Source organism: Lepisma saccharinum, chromosome 30 (assembly GCF_977018435.1).
Source record: "Lepisma saccharinum chromosome 30, izLepSacc3.1, whole genome shotgun sequence".
Lineage (NCBI taxonomy): Eukaryota > Metazoa > Arthropoda > Insecta > Zygentoma > Lepismatidae > Lepisma > Lepisma saccharinum.
Window position 1 is genome coordinate 7,928,920 of NC_139258.1, and position 24,041 is coordinate 7,952,960.

The 24,041-nt window shown below is 41.6% G+C and overlaps 1 protein-coding gene across 2 annotated transcripts in view; it reads left to right on the forward strand.

The window, feature by feature from the left end:
• The window catches only part of LOC145982073 (uncharacterized), a 249,948-nt gene that overhangs the window by 121,704 nt on the left and 104,203 nt on the right, over positions 1 to 24,041 (forward strand). The window lies entirely within an intron of this gene.

The window sequence follows — 24,041 nt, forward strand, 5'->3', positions numbered from 1 at the left end:
AATAATTGTTGTTTTTTAGGATGCCTGGCCCCTATAACCTCGCCAGGGTGCGTGGTGCCCAACCAAAAATGTAAAAGTTTTCTAATGGCTGCGGTTATAGATTACCGCACCTCTGTAGAGTTTCACGTGTTTTTTTTTTCCCCCAAACTTCCATGAAACCCTGCAGAGGACCTCCGTAATGCATGCAACGTGTACTAACGACTCTAGTATTATTTGATGTGATATTTTTTGGATATAGAGTTTTATTATAAGATAGATAAAAATGATTATGTTTATTATAATATTTTCTTGATGAAGATGGAGAATGTATGTGTGTGTGTTACAAATAAAGTTGCATGCTTATTTTCTAGTGTGTGTGTATATGTTTTTGATGTTTCGACAGCATCTGAAACGATAAAAAAGAAATTTTATTGTTAATTTTCACATGTAAAAACAACAACAAATTTTTTTGTGCAAATTTTCTGATTGTCTCGTGCTATAGTGCAAAAAGATATTGTAGCTGATAGCTAATGAAATTGAGATTTGTAACTGATCTGAACTAGTGAAATTCGTATTGTGCCATTGTAACTGATTGTGCTAGTGCAGAAAATTTCTTATTGTGCAAGAAAAGATGTTAAAAAACTTGTTAAAACTGCTCTGTGACCCTCTCATTCTTCACGTCGTAGGCGAAGGACTTCTCTGCAATCAGGATGACACTGCATAGGGTATCCTCGGGCAAGGCATCGTGGAACTCGCAGACGACCTTGATGTTGGTTCGATCGTTGACCACCACCTGCTTTCTCTTAGATGTGTTGATGACGGTCATGGGTCTCCGTGCTTTGAATTCGCTGGGCGTGTAGTACATGTCCACACTTCCCTCGGTCACGCGTTTGTAAGCCGAAAACGCTTCGTAAAGTTTGAGGTAATCGTTTTTGGTCACGTCGAGATTGTAATTCTCGCGCGGGAACACTTCGTTGCGTCCATTCTTCAGATAAACGTTCTTGATCTTGCAGTCGTCGAATTTGCTGGAATCTTTTTCCTGATTTTTGTCCCTCCCGGTCTGAAAGAGCACTACGACGAAATCTGGCATGTCGAACTGTATGTTGTTGAACTGCGTTGTCACGTCGAATTCCATGTGACTTCCGGACGCCATCTTTTGCACGCACTGGTAACCGTGAAAGTGAATCGGCACCTGCGGACTTTTCAAGATCTCCGCTTTGTACTTGAGGGCGTAGTTTGTTTCGTATTCCACCACCGGCATTCTCAATTCCATGCTCCGAATGACGCACTTGGCTGCTTCGGGTAGAGTGTTGGCTATCGGCGTGGTGCCGTCCGGACCCAAAGTAGCGTATCGCATCAGTGCGTCGTTGTCGTTGGCCGCTCTTCGAAACGTAACGCGCAGTCCTCCCTTCCACATGATCTCCTTGTAGTCCGAGAAGAAACCTGGAAGCAGACGCATGGGAAAGAGCACCGTGTGACTTTTCGTCGATATTTTGGTCCCCGCTTCGAATCCTCCCGCCTGGTAGTACGCTGCGTCCGTTTTGGATAATTTCAATGTTCCCACTGCCGTCGACGTGATGCCTGGATAATCTATTCTGTCGATGACGGTGTTGTGTTTCCTCACCTCCACCTGCGAGAACAGGTGAGGCACGAAGTTGTCTACGAGTATCAAGTTTGCTGCTGCGGGAAACGTGTCTCCGCTTTCTTTCTTCACCACGTCGAATTGAAGGTAGAGGTCCGCTCTGTGAGGATGAATGAACCCGTCGCCTACGTCAACGTCGTATTCGATCTCCCTGTTCGCCTCGTTGAGATTGGCGAACGTGCGACGGTTGGGAGGGAAAGATTGCAATTCGTAACTTTCGATTTGCTCCATTTTACATGTATGGTTATTTATTATACGTTGATCTCCACGATGGCAGTAGTTGTTGCACCTGCGAAATCTACCACGTCTCCTTTCTCGTTCGTCACCACCAACTCTATGTCGTCTATGCGGTTGCGACATACTGGAAAATAGATCGGCGAAGAGGGCGTGTAGATGATCGGTTCCATGAACTCGGAACTTGGTTTGAAAGTGGCTATGATTCCCGTCTGCTTGTGACTTCCTAATAATCCGTCCGAGGATTTCGTGATCATACCTTCTGCCACGTTGCAGTGTACGTTCAGAGTTTCTATGGCCAAAAATTTAGGAATGTTTGTTGCCACATGCTTGATGCCAGCTTCGAGTTTTGTGTTGTTCTCGAAACCTAAAAGTTCTCCTATGGTGCCCAGGTCAACGGTCTCCGTCGCCGAGAGGATTTCCACTCTGTGCGTGACCGAATTTTGAGAAAAGTACGTGCCTTTGGGTAACTGAGCTTGCAAAGTGGAAAGATTGTATTGTCCTGGCGTGACGACGATGTGTTCGCTTCCGACGCTAATTTTGTTGTTGTGCTGCGTAACATTAGGTATGAGGTACATGCTGTAGAATGCACGCAGAGCCACGGATTTAGGATAGACAATGTCGTCGTGCAGCGTGAGTTTCAAGATTGAAGATTCGCTCGTGAGATGGAACACGCCCATCCTAGTGATGCTGTTTCAGGTTCCACAGTACTTTCTGGAAATCCTCGATCGTAGGGTTATTTATTTTAGAGAGAAAGGCGAGCACGGAGAGGCAGAGATGACCGCAGTTCACGTCTCCGAAATCTTGAATGCGTTCGTCGTTGTAGTATATGGAGGTTTTGCTTGTTTTCAGATAATGAATTAAATTTGTAGGTGGAACACCTCCAAAAGAATCGAAAACGAATGCTTTATCATTATCGTTTTTGTGGTAACATATCCAATGCGTGCCTGGATTTTCTTGACCGTCCAAGTTGACTACTCCACATTCTCTTTTTTTCACGCTTGAAGGTAACGAGTCGGACATGAAAACTCCTCTGAAGTGTTTGATTTGTAACGGTTCGATCAGAGATTCAATGTCTCGGTTGGTGAGTGCTTCTGTTTCTTTTTTTTATATTTCTTCAAAGCATCGAGGTTGCTTTTTTGTTTTTTGGTTATACCTTTCCCCTTCTTCTCCATAGCCAGGTTGTGACGTTTCTGTTCTTCCAATTCCGCCTTGTTCTTCTTCGAGTCGATGACGGTTTTCGCAATGGCGGCACTTCCGCCGGCCAAACTTCCAACGGCCCCCAATGCTGCCAGGATGGCCGGGATGCTGAATATGAAACCTCCAATCTTTTGCTGTTTCCGCGAACGCTGCAACCTTTTCAATTGAGGTGTGCTGAGCAGCAATTTCATTCCATGTCCTTTCGACAAGCAAGAACGTTTCTTCTCGCGTTGTTTCTTGGTGAGTAACCCATCAAGGGTACCTAGATTTTTTAGATTGGAGTATGGTATCTGGTACACGACACCCTTGGGCTTCATGTTGATGCTCTATGTGTTATTTTCACGGTATGTTATTTATATATATTCTGAGATTTTTTCTTGTGTAGTTTTTTACGGTATGTTATTTATATATTTTCAAGGCCTCGCAGTCGTTACACAAATTCTATAACGTGCTTTGTTTTCTTGCCAAGAAGTTCCTTTGTCCCCTTGTACACGATTCGAGTTTTGTTCTCGATTAAAATAGATAGCTTCTCGTTCGATAACATGTTAGCGTATCGATCTGGTAAAAATAGACTGTATTGTGCGTTGAGCAACAGGCGTACCTTGGGGCCATACTGGGTAGAAACGATTGAACCGGAAGTTATCGTGTAAGATTTGTCGACTTCCAATTCCCGAATTTTTACATACTCAAATGACAAATTTAGCATTTGTTTTAATGCTTGGAGCTCACTCATTTTTTCAGTCGTCATATTGAAGAAGAGAAAAATTTCAGTGTGTGTGTTAGAGAAATTTAATTGTTTTTCACGATGTGTGTTATTTATATATACCGAAGATTATTTTTTTCACGATGCGTGTTATTTATATATCAAGTTTTTTGACACGTATATATATTATTATTTTTTAACAGAGGAAGAAAGTTCGTGCTTCGGAAAACGCGAGGATGTGCGTAGTGATATCTTTCCTCTCCTGCATAGACTTGTACCAATCATCAGTATACTGTCTTCTTCCCTGCATCGCCTCGTACAGTTCGTCCGACCTATCGTCCAATTTTTGCCCTGCAGCCAAAAGCAGAATGTTGAGATCATCGCACCTCAGGCCGCTGATCTCCCGAAGAAGGTCCTTGAGAACCATTTCACAAGGGATGCGAAATTCCGGCATTGTTCTTGCTATGTTTACAAGTTTATTAACATCTCCGTTAACTACCTTTTTGAATATTTTAGATAGTAGCTCGGGTGGCAAATTAGTTATGCAATCCATGTTGTTTTTTTACTGTATGTTATTTATATACCCCACCCCAATTTTTGTTTCGTGTTCATGGCGATGGTGGTGCCTAGTGCGGCGACCCGTTCACCCAACGATGCGTCTCTGCTGACGAATCTTTCGAAAGCTGCGTGCTCTAACTTTCTGTCTGCTTCGTGACGTGCATCCAGATCCGTCTGCGTGGTGTTGTAGGCGATGTCGTGATCTTTGCATGCGGCGTCCAACGGATTCACACCCTTGTCTCCTCTCTCCAATCTTTTCTCGAGTTTGGTACCCGGTCCGCAGTACTGGTAGCCAGGTAGATGCATCTCGAAAGGTAACTTGTTGATGATGTCGTTCACAAGCCCCTTTCCTTCGGCCACGTTCCAGAATTTCGGAGGCAGCGTGTTGATGATTTTGATCAGGTAACCTATGCCCTTGTCGTCGTTCACGATGAAGTTGGAAAGTTTCGTGCTGATCATGTCCACGATGCCAACCTTCTCGTTGTAGAAATTACGGTTACCTGCATTCTCCTCGCCGGCTATCACCAACAATCGGTCCACGAGTTTCCTAACGTCGTCCACCCAAACGAATTCTTTGGGTAACGTGTTGTAGCGTTTGACGCCGCTGCCTGTTTTGACCTGGTTCCAAATCGGTTTGATGAGATTCCTGTACTTCTCGCCGCTGCTTGATTTCACCCTATTCTGCGAGGCGTCGTTGTTTTGGTACAAGGCATCCGTCATGATCAGAATTTCCTTGTAACTTTGGTAATCTTCGTCGGTGTAATCTTTCGGCTGTTTTTTGGCGACGAGTTCCCACAGTCCCACCGTACCCGGATACCTGTTCCAACTATCCTTGTCGCCTAAATTGACTTTAATGTCGTTGCCTTCGAAGGTTACCTTCGATTTCCCAATCTTCCACACCACACCGCCACCTTCGCTGGTTTCCATGCTGGGATACAATCCGAACACTTCATCCTTGTCGAATTTCCCTGTACTCAGGTAGTCTCGTGCCAAAGGTCCCAACTCGATTTTATCCGAAGACGACGACGTGCTGCCTATGGCTCGACGTCGTGCCGGTGCATCCTTCAGTTCGAACGGCGTCGAAGGAATGCTTGAAATGGGCGTGGGTACGGCATAACTTTTAGCTGCGAGTGGTACGAGTTCATTAATCAAATTTTTATTTTGTTCCGTGACACTTTTAATTTCTTTACCTAGACCGCTGATGGCATCGATCACAGGTTGATCCTGACGTTTCTTCTCTTCGTAGAATCCGCGATTCTCGGATTTCCAACCTTTGAAGCGTTTCGCGAGGTAATCGCGAAGCTTGAGATTTTCGTCTTCAATTTTTCGTTTCCTCATGACGTTATTTATATACGTCGTTTCTCACAACGTTGCAACGTTTAGAAAGTCGTTGATTTTGTTTCTGTATTTTCCGTCGTTGGGTTTCCTCGTCATGTCGATCGTCACGAATCCGAAATCGTCACCGTTCCAGCAAGAAGAGCAGCCTTCCGAAAATTGATTGTAGTTCATGTCCCCGCCTACGTAGTCATCGTACGCATGCTTGAGGTTGGTGTGATCTTGACGAAACAAACATATGAAATTAGCATTGTCGCGTACTAACTGTTTTGGAATTTTGGAAAACGTTTGAGCTAGGTAGAAGCAATCCATTCCTTTGTGACGACCTTGCGTGAAAAAGTTGCGAATTTCATTTTGATTTTCCAGGATGGCGTCGTCGAACACAACGACTGAATTTTCACGACAATCGTCAAGTGGTTTTATTTCCGAGGCGAACGTTGCAATGTCCAGACCATCGTACAGTTTCATCAGTTGCTGGTATTTGGATTGCTCCAAACTTTTCGAGAACACGTACAGGTGCCTGTTCTTCCAATCTAACCAATTCGGTGCGAGGAGAAAATTGTCCACGAGCAGTGTCGTTTTCCCACATCCCGAAGGTCCTACGATCAGACAGCGGATGCTGTCGGGGAGCAATTCGCCGTTTTTTTTCTTTGTTTGACTTTCCGAATTAGGTAAACGTTTCACAACATTCCACGTACTCATAGAATCACTTCGTTTGAATCGATCCAACTTGTTTCCGGAAGTCCCAGCCATTTCACCAAAAGTTTGTTGCCTCTCTTGCGCAAAACTTTTTCGATAAGGTACGTGTCAGGGTATTTAGTTTTAGAGAGTTCCTCCTCGTAGAAGCGCCCCAATAAAATTTCACCGCCACTGTCTTTTATTATATACGTGTGACGGTTCCCAGGTAGAACTCGAACCACGGTAAAAAGTTCAGTACTCCAGTTTCGTGTAAAACCCCTGTCGAACGTTCGCTTCAATTTACTGACCCTCACCTGTTCTCCAATTTTGTATTTAGCTTTTTTTGTCGTGGGCGTGTACTTTGGACAGTAAACGCTAGAAATTAAATGTTGTTCGTCAGACCTGGTAACGTCAGCTGGCTTCATGCCTATCGTTGCGTGCCGTGTGTGATTATAGTCGTTAACAAGTTCCGGAAGAATGATGACCCACTTGTAGCTTCCCTGAAGCGTGAAACGTGACCACATGCGCGATTTCAGAGTGCGATTGAATCTTTCCACGATGCTGGCCTTGACGTCACTGAAGGTCGAGTAATGATGAACGTTGTGTTTCCGAATAAACTTTTGGAATACGGCATTGTAAAATTCCTTCCCTTTGTCCGTGTGCAGAAACCGAGGTCGTCTGCCGCCGCTTTCGCGAAAAATTGTCTTGAATGCTTCCGTGACACACGTTCCTGTTTTCGCCTTCAAAGGTAGAGCCCATGCGAATTTCGAAAATGTGTCTATGACAGTGAGGAGGTACTTGTTGCCATTGTTCAATTTATGCACGTTTTTTAACTTGCCGCTACTCATTTCGACGAGGTCGCTTTCCCAGAGGTCATCGATTCCCTTGGTTACCACAGCCAAACGTTTGTAGTTGCGGCGTGCAGGTTTATGCAATTCTTGGACGATAGCTTGCCTAGACATTTTTATTATTTTTAGAGATTACGTTTGAAGAGAAGCACAAGCGTGATGGGATTCAAAGAGGGTGGTACTTCGCTCGTGTTTTGAACGATCAGCTTATCGCCGACACTCACGTCGAAAACGGTGAGATCTTCGTCTTCGTGTATTTCATATATGTTGCGCGTTTCGTTCCAACGTGCCAGAGGAATATTTCCTGCTTTCTGGACACCGCGATTCGATATCAAAGTCATGGTGGGAACGCTAGCTTTTCTGCCGTGAGACCAGTACGAAAATTCGTTTATCTGAATCGTGCCATCGAGGAGAAACTTGTAGTACGGATGATAAGGATGTAGCATGTACAGTTTGTTACCTTCGACGAAGGTGGAGATTCTCTGTTGATTGGGAACGCTGTTGATTTCGATGGCTTGCAGAGAATGCAGTTTAGCGAATTTAGTATCGATGCTAACGAGGTTGCTGTGAAGCTGACCCAGTGTGTTTTGTACGGGCACCAAATGCTCGACTATGGTATCCGTTACGGTAGAAAATGACGGTTTGATTTTCACTTCCACGTTCAACTGCTTGTAGCTTTCGTTGAGTTCTTGCAACTTGGCACCGAAAGAAGCTAGCGTCGATTCCTGCGTGGATTCCAGCACTCCAACTTGATCTCTGATGTTGACCACAATGTTCTGAAGGTTCTCGATTTGATTCAATTTCGAGCTCTTCTCGGTAAGATCGTTCACGATGATTCGCATCTCTGTAAACTGCGTGTGAAGGTCGGCGACGCTCTGCGAAGTGGGCAGCGTCGACACCAGCGAAGCAAGTTCGTCTCGAATCTGTTCCACATTCGTCGTTTCCGTTTCCAGTCGTTTCAGCATACGTGATATGTTCCTTTTCAAAGCGTGTAATTCTTTGGAGGTAGGGAGATTGGCCACTTTACTCTCGAGATCGCTCAACGAACTTTTGATGTCACTCGAATCGGATAGTGCCGTCACCGCCGTTTTCAATTTTTCCAAATCTTCGCTCGAAGGCACGCTCGTTCGTAACGATTCCAAGTCACCCTGTATGTTGTCCAGTACGTGATGAAAATGAGGAAGATTGGATTCGACGTTCAAATTTTCCAAATATTGGATCTTCTGCTGAACTGTGCTTAACGTGTCCTGAATACTCGTCAACACACTTGCTTCAGTGTGAATATTTTTAATTTCTTCGTTGATCAACTCCAGAGAGGCCTGAAGCGTAGCAATGGTGGTTTGAATGTGTTCGAAATCTTGATAAGCCTCCAGTTGAATTTTTATGTTCGCAACGCTTTTACCGATGACCTGCAGTTCGTCCGACGATGGTAGGTTCGTCATTGTATCTTCCAAAGTCTGCAACTTGGATTTAATTTCTTCCAACGTACCGGTGAATTCTTCTTGTAATTTGGAAACAACAACATGCAAGCGTTCTGCGTCTATATCGTTCACCACGGTTTGAAGTTCAGAGAAATTCTTTTCTATTGCGGAAGTTCGTTCTTCGATTTCGAGTTTCAATTTTTCCAAATCTTCATTTTTCGATTGAAATTGTTGTAATTTGGCCAAATCATTTTGAAGCGAATCCACGTTCAACTGTATATTTTGAACGCTGTCGTAAGAAGGTACGTCGACATAATTTTTTATCAGCGTTTTCAGTTCGGAATCGATTTTCAGAATAGGGTCGAGACATTGCGTTTGGAGCGTAGCGATTTCCGACTCTAAACTTTTGTTTAAGGTTTCCTGCAAAGCGATCAAATCAGTCCTCAACTTCTTAACTCGAATGTCCAACATGAGAATCTCTTCTGCATGGTCCACACGCTTGGTGTTGCCGAAAATGTCGTTAGGCATTTTTTGGTTAACGGTTATTTATAATAGGATAGACGATTCGTAATTCTACGAAGAGAGGAATAAGTTTGTCGTAGTCTCCGAGGAGTTCCACGTAAAGATAATCTCCTGCAGACACATCGTACGTAATGTTAGAAAGTATCTTGTCGTGCTTTATTCGAAAAATGTTCTTGCCGGTAGAAATTTTGATTTCGCCTGTGTTCTCCGGATTTATGGTGATTTGAAGTTTCCCGTCGATCGGAATTTCATAGAAATGTAAATTGTTATTAAAAACATAAAACATCTTGCCCACATCGTTATTTATTTCCGTCCATATACTATTAAGATGTACAATTAGTAGACCATTGAGTTTAGATAACACGGAAGGTAAAAGGTTATTAGAATTTGGTGAAGGAGTGTCCATCTTGCTTTCTTTGCGAAAACCAAAGAGATTCATTGTCCTTGTTATTTAACACGTTGTGCATTTGCTATTCTTCAAAAACCAGACGGAGGAAAAGAATGAAGGAGGGAGCCCTCGGGCAATGAAAAGTTGCAACCTGTTATTATGCTGTTAAGCCCGCTCCCAACCGAGGCTCATTAAATTCAACTCTTATTTTTTATCGCCCGAGGGCTCCCTCCTTCATTCTTTTCCTCCGTATGCTATTCTTCTTCAAAAACACAGCGGACTTCATGGCTATGGGGTTATGGTTAACACACGTCACATTTATCGCTTCCATTGTAGTGCCCCCACTCTCGCGTGTGGATTTGACAATTGAGAACACGTAACTTGTTGTCCGTTGCATCCAATGCGACCTTGCTTACGCGCGTTGTGTACAAAACATGCAATTTACTTGCAATGCGATGATCGGTGCTGAGTTGCCTTTTACCATGAAAAAGGCATTCCTTGTAGTCCTGCATGCTAAATTTGCTGGTACTTATTTTTCCCACCCCCTTCGCTTTCTTGATCTCTTTTTCTTCTGTAATCTTTACACAGTACATTTTGGCACGAAGCCCCGCAAATTCGCTGATGTACTCCCCGCCAACTTCATCTTTGTATTTTCCAATCGTCATTTTGTTTTCTGTCGAATGCAGGTGATGGCCTGATGGTAAGTTGCTAAAATCAAACAGATGCTTCATCTTAGTCAGATCATGTTCGAGGTTTGGTGTTTGGATTAGAAAAATAAAGCTATCCGTATCAATGTAGCATATTTGGATGTTATCTCCATAAAAGGGTTGAAACTGATCGTAGTACGATTGGTACATGTGCAATTTTGATAGTTCAAGGACAGTGGCACCTATGGCAATCGGCTTGTTGAGCATCACTTGCTTCTTGTTCCTCTCAACGAATACTAGATTCTCGTCGAAAATGGTGAAGTTTTTGAAGTAGGGGGACGCGACGATCTTTTCAAATTTCTTTTCGTCCGTGACCAACGTTGCGTCGATGTAATTACGCACGTTCTCCATCGTCTTGCCGTAGATGGCGTTATTGAACAGTTTGTACAGATCCTTGTCTGCAGGCGATGTCGTTTGCGCTCTGCGGCGCGTGTTCTCGGTTATGTAGGGTTCCAGCCACTTGCTCTGTCGGAACTTCAATCCTCTATGAACTTTCTTCAACTGCAAGCCGTGACTTATGTAAAATTGGAGGAGTCGGTAGTGCAGAACGTAATTCCGCTTGTTCTCCATGCTTAGTATGAGTTTTGGCTCCGATCCTCCAGGTGGCTTCTCCTTGGTGGGGGCCAGGGCCAATCCATGATGTTTCTCGTGAAGTGTTTCGGGATAATCGAGATCCACTTCCAAGAAACAGCCCCATTCATTATCTTCGCTCCAGTTGAGAAAATCCTCGCAGGAGAGTTCCTCTTCGGTCATCCACGCGTAGTCGCTAATGGGAAGACACTGGGACATGGAGTGGCCGTACAGGTTGTTGACATCCCAGTAGACAATATAGGTGTTGGGCTTCGATGCATCGTAACCAGGCGTATGAGAATTGTTTGCCTGAGCATGGCGTCGGGGACATTGGACGATGCCACCGCGTATCGCACTCTCCATGAAAGCATACTGTTCCTTCTCTGCGATGAGGCCCAGTTCCACGTTGGTGTATTTCATCATCGATTCCCAAGTCAATCCCGGCGTGGTGAAGAAATACGCAGGATCCAACTTGTATATCGTGATGCATCTCTTACGAAACGATTCGAAAATATCCATCAGAAGTGTCACGTCCAATTTCAGATAAAGATCGTGATAATCGCGAAAAGTTTGGCAATTGAATGCCGTCCACACACTACGAGCGTGTTCGTAGTCCTCTTCGGAACAGACGTCCTCCGTGAGAGAAGAATAAAATGCCTTCCGGGGTGGAAGTTCCGTCTCGTCAAATTTGTCGAAATTGTTGACGTACTCGTAGGGGTAGACGCCCTTGCGACGCAACAGATTCAAATTCTCATCTCTCCCCGAAAAACATTTTTGCTTGGTGGCCACAAGATCTTCGTCGCCAAGTTGAGATGCAAGGCTTGCGAGGCTGGAGGACAGGAAATTGTAAGAGTCCAGGATTCGCACTTCCACACTTTTTCCTTCTTCGAGAGGGATCCACACTCTCACCGCGATGTACTTCTCGCTCGTTCTCGGAATGATGCTGATTCGAGAAGTTATGTTGTGGAGCTCTTTGACGAAGAGATGCGTGTCGTACTTCTCCGTGTAGTGCAGAAACACGGCAACAAAATGCGACTCCTTAATCTTGAGATTGCATGAATTACAGATGGTGCTTAGAAATAATCCATTCTGGTGGTTATGGTGGACAACCTTGTAATTTTCGGCGGTGAAAGTCTGGTTACACTCCTCGCATCTTGTCGCCGCGTCATGTCTCTGTTGTTGTTCTGTTGTGAGAGCGGGTGGAGAAACGTAAGGGCCTTTCAGGCTGGGTGCAAGTCCTCTCGCGCATTCCGCTATCTTCTCAACAAAATGTTTTGCCGCATCGGGTCCGCAATACAAGATGACATCATTCAATTTTTCTCCGTAGATGGAGAAACTGCAAGGCTCGTGGTGAAAAATTTGGGTCGTGCTTGAGGTAGAGGGATCAGGGTCGCAAGACGTCATGGGAACTTGGAAGCTTTCAAAGTCGGCATAAAGGACGACGGGATGGTGGAGAAGAGCCTGGTGTTTCTGAAATTTCATCTTGGTTCCGGGTTCCGGCATGACATCTTCGGGTTCTGCATTCACGGAGCCAAAACACTTGTGCTGTTTTTTCATCTTCTTTCCCTCACGAAAAATTCTCAAACACCGATCGCAAATTTCGATCTTATCGTGATGCTTGGTGATCTGTCTTCCTACTAATCCTGAGAAATTCCGTATCAAACTGTAACGGCCATCTACAAGCAAGAGTCGAATTACATTATTCTGGGTTCTAGCAGGTCTTAAGACACGAATATTGCCGGAATCGTCAACCCCAAAGACAGAAATATCGATATCTTCTCCTTTTTCCTCTCTATAGTTTTTTAAAAATTGATTGATCTTATTCAGGGGCACAGGATAGGAAATTCCTCTCATCATATTCTCGTATCTTCCCTCGTATCCTCTGTAATTGGGCAGACGTTGGGGGTGATTATTTGCTGGGTGTAATGCAGCGATGACAGACCATAGGAAACTCTTCTGATCATTACTTTGTATGTTCAACACTGCATTTTGTTTTTTTTGTTTTTTTGTTTTTTTTTGAGCGCTGCGTAATGGTTTGAAATTGCAGACTCGAAGTTCTAACATGTGGTTGTGACCGCAAAGACTCCACCCACTTCCTCTACCTTCAAACTCTTCTTGTTTTTGTGTCAGGTGCTCAAATAGCCGTGTCACTATCTCGTCAAGATTCTCGTTATTGTCATCGTGTAAGCTTTCACACCCTACGTAAAAGCTAAAAGTACTTGACTCGGACGAGACAACTTTCTCATACAGCAAGGTCAAGACGAGATGAATTTTAATTGCAACATTGACGAGGCAATCACGTAATTTATCGACTACCAGAGATTTCACGTTGTCGAGGAAGATGCTCGAGTCACATTTTTCGTCGCTTCCAGATTTATAGGTCATGATGCGTGCACTTTTATTCAAAGCACCGCCTTCATGCCCATCAGTGCGAGATTTCTTTGCCGGCGGGACTACAACATCATGATCCGGTCGACGACATTTTTTCAAATGCCTGGCAATATTACGTTTAGAAATTAATATTCCGCAGTTGCGACATGCCACTTTAACGCAAAGACCGGAGGGACCTGGTTGCGGTTCCATTTTTTCTCTCTGTTATTTATATATATACAGAGAAATTTTTTTGGGGGGGTTGTGATGGTGGTAGTGGAAAGCGCACTGAAACAGAAGAAAAAAAAAGTTGAAAAATGCTAGATATTTTTTCCTTCCACATATATATTAGATGCAAACAGTATGTATGTATGTATGTGTGTGTGCACTGTTGTAGGGGGTTAAAAATATACGACATGTAAGTGTGTGTCAATTTTTATGACTCCTCTGAATATGTGTGTGTCAGACGCAAAACAAAAATATTAATATATCATGAAAATAAAAACTTACCTTTCAAGAGAAGTGGAGAGAAACTTCAAAATAAAAACTTGTAGCTCACTAAAACTTCCACGATGATATATATGTATACTGCCAGATAAACAATTAAGAATACTGAACTGCCACGATTGACGTTCACCTTTCAAGAGAGATAGAGAAACTTCAAAATAAAACTTGTAGCTCACTAAAACTTCCACGATGATATATATGTATACTGCCAGACAAACAAATTAAAAAAATACTGAACTGCCACGATTGACGTTCACTATGATAATAATGTACAAAAGAAGAAACTGGTACGTTATATAGGAACTCCTTTTTTTCTCCTTCTCTCCTTCCTACTCCACGCAACTCTCTTTGATGAAAACACAATGAGAGCTATAGTTAATATTCTAGCAAATAAAACCCTTGTTGGCCGATTCATTTATTCATGCTATATTTTTTTTTCAACAAAAAACTTTTGTGATGCGCACAATATCCTGTGGGGACAAATAACAATAAACGGGACGTTGATAGTTCCACCCATGTATGTATTGTCGATCATTTCCCCCTCGCCCCCTATTCCACGCCCCGTCAGGGTGTGGTGTGTGAAACAAACGATTCCCAGTATAAAACTCAAAAAGCAGAAGTTGCTGCTGTGTTTGCTTCCGTCATATTCCCCCCTGATTCTATTGTTATCGGGGATGTGATGGATTCTTCATTCAGAACCGTGGGAAAGCTGAAAAAAAATAGAATCTCTTCGGGCGAAAGAGGATGCAAGGTGAATGGGTTCGGGGAGGGGTTGCTGTGGATAGTTTGGTCCGTGATGAAAATGTTACATTGGGCAACGAAACACAATTGCTCCACAGTGGGACAGGAAAAATTCTACCGAGCGTCGCTATCCACGCGAACATTAGAAATTGCCTGAATGCCTTGGGGGCTTGGCATAGGATTATCGATTTTTGTTTTTAGAGAATAATTTATGTAAGATTCTAGCATCGAGAATAAACAATATTGATTAAATTTTTGACAACATTCACAGTACAAATCTAAACTCGTGATGATTTCGTCGCCACCATGCACCCCCAGCGAGGTTATATAGGGGCCAGGGATCCTAAAAAACAACAATTATTATTTTGTTTGCTTGCGCCACAATACGGAAAATAATAAGAGGCATACGCACGCGCGCACGTATGTGTGTGGCACATCGTTCCCTCCCCGAGAGAGAGGTTTACGTAGGTCGCAATACATAAACATTTGGTCCCCCGGACTTGGAAAATTACGATAAAATACACTCGTCTTTCAAAAATAAAAAAATGAGAAGAGAGGTTTACGAAGGTCACGATATATATAAACATTTGGCTCCGGACTTGGAAAATTACGATAAGGTGCACTCATTTTTTCAAAAATAAGAAGATGAGAAGATGAGAGGAGAGGTTTACGTAGGTCGCAATACATAAACATTTGGTCCCGGACTTGGAAAATTACGATAAAATACACTCATCTTTCAAAAATAAGAGAATAAGAGAATAAGAAAATGAGAAGATGAGAGCGCGCGCGCGTGTATATGCCACATCCTTCCCCCCCGAGAGAAAAGTTTACGAAGATCACCATATATAAACATTTGGCCCCCCTTGATTCCAGCACTCCAACTTCATCTCTAATGTTGACGACAATGTTCTAAAGGTAGAGAGAATAAGAAAATGAGAGAATGAGAGGATGAGAAAATAAGAGGATAAGAAGAGAGGTTTACGAAGATCACGATCTACAAACATTTGGTCCTTAAAAAATAAGAAGATGAGAAGATGAGAAAATGAGAAAATAAGAAGATGAGAAGATGAGAAAATAAGATGAGAAGATGAGAAAATGAGAAGATGAGAAAATGAGAAGATGAGAAAATGAGAAAATGAGAAAATGAGAAGATGAGAAGAGGAGAGGAGGAGAAGAGGAGGAGAAGAGGAGGGCTCCTCTTTCAAAGAGGAGAGGAGGAGAAGAGGAGGAGAAGAGGAGGGCTCCTCTTTCACTCATCACTGCCTTTTTGCACCCGTGAAGCGTCGTCAGCGTAATAAATGAGGCGCGGAACGGGGAGAGAAAGTGAGTTTTTCAACTTTTTGTGGTCGTTTAGTCAAGAAATCAGAGTTGGCCTCAGAAGTACATATTTACACTACTGTTAGACTAAAATAAATTAGTATTTTAAATTACATACGAGGGTTACTATTTATATTTTGAGCCTTGGCAACACTGATTGAAGTTAGGCGCGATTTGACGTTTGCACGGAATCGTCTGGCATTATTGACCATAACGTACTTCAAATGTTTTGTCAATAGCTTCATTTGTGTTGTTTATGTTGCCTTGGAGATTGCGCGACAACAATAAAATGGAATTAACTCGTGAACATTTTTGTGCGATGATTATTTACGATTTTCGACTTGGATTATCAAGACAAGAGTGCATCGATCAACTTACTTCCACATTTGGCGATGAAGCCCCATCCTTTGCCACTGTGAAACGCTGGTATAACGAATTTAATCGTGGCCGCCATTCGCTCACCGACGAGATTCGCGAAGGTCGTCCAAAATCAGTTGTTGTTCAAGAAAACATTGATGCCGTGCAAAACCTAATACTGCAAGATCGTCATGTGACATACTGTGAGATTGAGGCAACCATAGGCATTAGTTCCATCAGTATATATAAAATATTACATGATCATTTAGCTGTGAGAAAGGTATGTTTTCGTTGGATCCCACACAGTTTGACAAAATCTCAAAAAGACGCTCGCGTCAATTGGTGCAAACAAATGCTCAATAAATACAATCGTGGTGCTTCAAAAGACGTATATAAGATTGTAACAGGTGACGAATCATGGATATATGCATATGAACCGGAACGTAAACAGCAGTCGACTGTATGGGTGTTTCAAGATGAACCCAATCCAACAAAAGTTGTTCGTGCTCGAAGCACATCGAAACAAATGGTCACCTGTGGAAATTGTGCCCTTAGAGGAACGTAGAACGGTCAACTCTGAATGGTACACAACAATTTGTTTGCCAGAGGTCTTCAGTCAAATACGAAAAACAAACAAACGCCGTCGGATCATTCTTCATCAAGACAATGCCAGCTGTCACACATCTCGTCTAACAACCGACTTTATGAACAGTCAAAAAATCGAATTGATGGGTCATCCGCCGTACAGTCCTGATTTGGCATCCAATGACTTCCTCTTGTTCCCGAATGTCAAGAATAAATTGCGTGGACAACGATTTTCGTCGGCGGAAGACGCCGTTGATGCGTTCAAAAACCATATTATGGAGGTGTCTCAAGAAGATTGGAAAAACTGCTTTGACAAATGGTTCGAACGAATGCAAAAGTGTATTGACCATAAAGGAGAATACTTCGAAAAACAATAAAGCAGTTTTCAATGCCAAATTCCTGTTTTATCATTGTTAGGCTCAAAATATAAATAGTGACCCTCGTATTTAATTTTCTAGAATGAGGTATGTGCAATTTGTTTAATATAAAACAGCAACTGTTCGAAGACAGCTCTTGTGGAAATTGAAGCGAGTGGTTCTGCTGACCGCTTCCCACAAGTTGAACGTCCACCAGGTGAAGCAGCGAAAGACCCATACCTTGGCCTCCAGCGGTGACTGTGCCAACAGAGATTCAATGAGAAAGCGAACAAGAGGCTCACGAATCGACAGTTACGTTGTATTAACACTTGTCATCGACAGCGGGAAATACTTTTCCTCGATGCGTCGTTCCCTCGAGCACTTGCTGCTCCCAACAAAGGAACGTGACCTCATAACCACTCACGCATAGAAGAGGGCCACCGTCTGTCTCCCAAGTACACGCTCGCATACTGAGAAACTTCCACGTGTTCAAAGCCGATGGTTGTGCTCTTACGAGATCTTTTAAGTAAACAATTACCCAAAGAAATATTCTCGCATCGTGTTTACACACATTTCTCATTACTGTGCTTGTGATAATGGTTTCGTTAACATGCTCTTTGATGTTGAAACATATCCAGTGACCAGTAAGGATGTATTCAACATATTAAAAACGGTACGCACACGCTAAAAAAAAACAAATAACAAAACTACCACTCGGACAGTGGAAGAAACCTATTCTTCTCAAAAAGCTCCAGACATTTAATTCATTAATTGATTTAATTTATTTTACTTCGCGTTTTCTGCCTCTTGGCTAAAATGCGAAGATGGGGACATGGGCGTCCAGAAGGGGGGCAAGGGGGGCCGTGGCCCCCTGGAAAATGAAAGTCAACCAAAAAATATATATTTCACACATTTTAACCACAATAATATGTGTTAATTATTGTATGAACACCATAAATTCAAATTTAAGCAATGTTTTTTAGGGAACAACACTATTTTTGGGGAAAATTTGCCTTCGTTTGCCCCCCCCCTGGAAAAAAATACCTTCCTTGCCCCTCCCTGGAAAAAATCCTGCGGACGTCCATGGATGGGGATGAGTGATGAAATGATGAATGGACATTCACAAACAATCAAGCCCGATCGGGATTCGAACCCGGGACACTGTCATCATCTCCCAACAAAGATGAGTAGGGAAGGTTAAAACTCTGTCTGAGGAAACTAAATACAGCACATTCGAAAAGAATATGGCGAACACTTCAAACACATACGCGTCCATTTCAGTTGCAAAATACTTTATTTATAATTAATTTCTTCTACCATATCAAAGGACTGAACATGTACTCTTTCCAGTCAGTTCGTTTTTGAGATGGAAACCCTTATCACCATCTCCTGCCGATTTGGCAAAACATCTGTGTATACAGGGTGTCTCAAAAGTAATAGCGCAAACTGACACAGGTAAAAGTACACCATAATAGAAGCAAAAAAGTCTCAGTGAACATGGGTCCGCAAACGAGTCGTTTTCGAGATAATTGAGAATGTGTGGTTACAAGCCGCCATTGACTTCATTGTTTGTAAACGTCGTCCAACACAGAAAAAACTGGTCTGTTTGGAATTACCAAAAAACTTTGGTTGAGCTGTTTGGTTATGCTTTTTGTTTCCGATAACCAAATGTTGCTTGTAATTACTAAATAATTTTGTTTAAGAATACCAAAAAATTTGGTCAGACGAAATAGACGAAATATGGTACTCGTAAACAAAATGATACATATGTAAGTAAAGAGAAACAAAACGTTTGGTTAAATTTACTATATGTTTGTGAGCGTGCTTTCGAATTTGAAATAACGATTGTCCAGTTTCGTCGAGTGTAGTATGAAAGTCCCTTGTCGAAAATTGAAACTCATGTATATAGATAATTACTCGAAGCGCGTCTTTATGTTGCTGTGTAACCTAATATTCTGAAAAGAGCTCAGAATATACTTACTTTATACTGAATTTCCTACACCGGCCGCTAGAGGGTTCTGTCAAAAAGTGTACAAGAAACATACGTTTTTGTACAACAGATAATGGTACGTTTGATTGTAATCATAGTGAAAAATTGTGCTTTAACAGTTTTCGAAAGATATGTGAACATCAAAGTCACAAATTAAAGAAAAAATGTACTGCAGTGAATAAAAATGAATCTCCCACGAGCAACCTTTTGATTCTGGACTATATAAGTACAAGGTAAGTTTGCCGCAGGAAAAACAAACACGCTCGAAAATCGGTTACTTTACGTGAACTTTCTATTCTGAATGTGTATTTTGAGGTCAGTTAGTTTCTACAAACTATCCACCCTAGCTAAAATTAGCCAGATTATAACAAGTAATTATGAATAAATTATTTAACAAATCGTTTGGTCATTTTGACTAAATTATTTGGTTTTCCTAAACAAATGGGCTGCATTTTGTTAGATTTACCAAAATAATTATTGGTTTTGGTAACCAAAAAATTGTTTACGACAAACAAATATAACTTGACCAAATCTTTTGTTAATGGTGAACAATTGTTTGGTTGATGTCTATTTAAATAAACGATTTGTTCACCACTACCATTTTTTTGGTTAATCAAAACAAACATTTTTCTCTGTGTAGTTGCTAAAATGCTAATAATGTGTGCGAATGTTTGGTTAGAAGCCGTCACTGATTGCATTTTGTAAACACCGAGTGGTTTACACCTTCTGCGGCCCGAGGTTTGCTCTTTGTTTACGAAACAACATTTCCGGGAAGTGGCGTTGTAACCAAACAGGATGGATACAGTCAGTACTGTGGGTGTCACTTTTCTTACTATATTATATGCATTTTACCAACTAGGACGACGTTTACAAACAATGAAGTCAGTGGCGGCTTGTTACCACACATTCGCGATTATCTCGAAAACGGCTCGTTCATGGGCGGACTTTGAGCTTTTGCTTTGGGGTGGCAGACACTGGGAGAAGCATATGATGTACCTGTGGGTTATTGAATATCCCCTAGTTTATAAGGGGTCTGGAGGCCTTCCCCCGGAAATTTTTTTTAAAAAAACAACAACTTAAAAACAGTTAGTTTTGGGCTTTTTAGATTTGAAAATGTTAAATTTCCTCGCTTAAGTAAACAAATAGTAATTAGTATATTGGTTGTTAGTTTTAAAAGAAGCAAAACAGTACGATTATTGCATTTCATTATTTCTTTATTGATACAATACTCGCATTACTTTAAAAAAGTTACGGTACAATAGTAAGCTTCAGAAATTTTAGAAAATTAAATTGAAAAGTTCTTTTGATGCCTCAGCAGTAACTGTTGACTCAACACAAAGTAATTTTACGTTTTCTTTCTTCAAACTGTACACATCAATCAAATCGTCTAAGTCCCGCTATTGCGGCGCAATCACCGCACATGCCATCATGCCAAACGTCAAGATTTGCGGTATGGCTTCATGACAAAAATGTAGTAACTGAACTTAACTATGTGTTATTTTTTAATCTTTTTTAAGTTGGGCCAGGCCTCCCTCTAGCCCCTCCAGAACTCCGCCTGTGACCACGTGGAAGACAAGATTGACATTTGGGTGTCTCAAGAAAATAATCACCCCTAGAATAATAGATAGGAGGCAGGTTGAACCATAACCATGACACAATGTGGCAGACGAATCATGAATCAGGAATTGAAAGTCCGAGGCAGTGTGAGAAATACACGTATGAAGAATTCACCAGACAGCCAGGCGCACCTGGATTTTCGTCACCGCACTTCCTGTTCGCACGATGAGAAGAATCCGGCCGAATGACGACATCTTGCAAACGAAGCCTCGGACCCATTCGTTACGGAGCACTTAAAAACTCGTTGAAGACGTTTCGTAACGACGAAGACAAAATAATTAATGGCGCGCTCTATTTTTCCGGTAAAGAAACCCAGCCGGCAGCGAAGGCGAAAAAAGAGGATGCCTTTCATTGCACATAACTCAGAGGCAGACGGACAGCTGGCGACCTTGCATCGCCTCCTGAGGGCATCTTTCACTCGCCTCAATCTCGGAAGTGGATCGGATATCCCTCGCTGGGCGACACACTTCCAGATGGACTCCTTACGCCTTTCCGTACACCTTTTCTCAGCAGATGACCGAAAGGTGTTTGTTGTTCATGCTGTACTCAGCGAAGATATTGGTAGCTCCTCGTTTTGTACAGCATGTTCGCTTTTGATGGATCGAGAAATAATTGATAATTTGAAGCAGGGTGCGAAATCCTGGGGGGGCGGGGACGGGGGGATTTTCCCCCACCAACAATATTGACCTCAAAAATTTCCCGGGGGGAGAGTTTTTCTTGCAACAACAAAATATAAGCAATTAATATTTACTTCTTATGTACTTTACTAATGATCATATCGAAAACACACAAAATAGCGAGTTATGAATGCTTTCTCTCATCTTCAAGAGATTCTTACTCTGTCTACACCAATAACAATATGCGTGCAATAAAAGAAGAATGCAAGTCAAACATAATTATAAATTATAATAGTTTTGCTCGACCTCAGAAATATATACAGTAAAACCTCGTTAATTCGGACTAATGGGGGATAAGTTGAGCGCTTTAACGAAAGTCTTGATTATCTTAAATAACCTAAAAGAACATAAAAAAGTGCATTAAAACTCCGTTTATAGCAATAAAACACTGTTTATTGTGGTGTATTTAAAGGGCATAGGCCTGACTACACTATTCAGTACAGTACAAAGTCTGCGGGAAACAGAATTTCATCAGTGCTTGACTGCCTTTTCTTTGGGAAGTTCTCTTGTTGACTTCTAGCCACATTTAAAACTTTGCATTCTGCTTTTTTTTTTGCCTTCTGCCTGTCAGGATTAAGCAAAGTCCAGCTTATTGGGATCCGGATTAACGAGGTTTTACTGTATTAAGGTTAGGCACGTATCTAGAAATATATTTCGGGGGTTACGAACCAAGTGTCTAAAATTAATAATAAATATGTTTAAACTAAAATAATTATAATTGTATTAAGCTAATTAAAATATTCAAATTAATTAATATATTTTTATTACATGAATATGTAAATGGACGGTATAAGAATAATGATATAAGACGTATTCATTATCTAGCCTCCGTATAGTTAAGGTCGACAAAATTTGTGAAAAAAACTACCCTGGCAAGGAAAATAATGTTAAATAGATAAAGAATTGAATATTTGTTGAATATAAAAGGGGATGTTGTACCCAGTTGAAAAAGTAAGTTCTTGGTGCTATTTTATGAATGTTACGTTGTAAGTAGTAATAAATCTTGCGTAAATCTTATGTGGAACTGTCATTCAAATTCGTATGACCCCAATATATTCCTTGCTTTCCAAAAGGTTCAGCGGAAATAAATGACCCTTGATTAAACAACAAGTATATTTTTATTATTCCATTATTTTCATTATTTAATTTTTGTACAGTAAATCATTCGGGGGGTCCGACCCCCCGGACCCCCCGTTATTAAGCTAGATACGATCTGTAAAAAATATAAATAATCATTTACAGACTCCCATGTTCTCCTATCGGACAAACAGATTCAACTTGAAGTTGCTGCTAATCAAGTGGAAGTTACGACTTCTCCTAACACAAGCATAATCTTCAACCTGTCGTGTTCTCGCTGATATGTTTTTGTACACCATCGAGAACGATTATTGTTCCCAAGATAAAAAGTAAAATAATACTCTCATAAGGGTAATGCTAAGTTTTCTCCCCCTCCTACAACCGTCCAGAAACACATGTCGAAAAATGTGCTAAATTCCCTACAAATACACCCCTAGCTTTGCCTTTCAACCATTAACATTGCCTAGTTTATCTCCCAAGAAAGTACAACAGTAGTAATTTTTCCCTGACCGTACTAACAATACAGAAGACGGTGGCGGGGGGGTATCATTGTACCCTTCTAAATCCTTTGATCCGAGTTGTATCACTTGCACCCCGACAAATAATTTGACAGGAGCAAGATGCTGTCGTTCAAAGAATCACTTTTTCGAAGCTACATTCAAAAAGGTTATTTTGTCAACATTATCTCCCTATCAAAATTACCGTGAATCTATTATAGTACAGGGTGATCCGTTTGAGATGTCAGAAAAGTAAACCTTTATACACAAGAGGGTAATGAACGTATCTCCGAGCAGCTTGTTGTAATATAAGCAGAAAGGATGTACGTTTCGAATTCAGCCACATGGCGGCGCTACTGTGCATGGTAACAAAGGTGGTGATTACGTCACAACAGCGCTCGTATGGTATGCGAAATTTTCGACTATTGCATGCATGCTACTGCCGCCACGCAGCTGAAGACAACGGTTTATTTTTCTGACATCTCAAACGGATCACTCTGTACATTGTAAGGCTTGTTACGCCACTTGATCCGTGCTCTTGGAAAACTTTATAAGAAAGTAAAAACTGTTTAAAATTAGTACAAAACGATAGAATGAAATTGCTTCTGAATTGAACATGTTTTTTTTCAACCTATTAAAGCTATTTGAAAATAGATATAAAATTTGTAAGGAAGATCAACATTATTTTGTGAATATTGCTTTTTCTATTGCCAGTGCAAAGTTATGCAAATATTATTTTAAAAATTGAGAACTTTATGGTCTGTTCTAAAATGGAATGTCCTATTTTATATGTGTAACACAGACAAACGCATACAGTAAAACCTCGTTAATCCGGATCCCAATGAGCCGGACTTCGCTTAATCCGGACAGGCAAAAGGAAAAAAAAGCAGAATGCGAAGTTTAAAATGTGGCTAGAAGCACTGCATTGTCGTATTGCTTTACATGTTACTGTACTGTATAGTGTATTTAGGCCTATGCCCTTTAAATACACCATAATAAACATGTTTTGTTGCTATAAACGGAGTTTTAATGCACTTTCTAATGTTCTTTTAGGTCTGGTCAACTTATCCCCCCATTAGTCCGGATTAACGAGGTTTTACTGTATTAAAATACACAGACAGGAGGTTGAAGTTTGTAAACTCCAAATTGAAAATGTTGCTGGTCC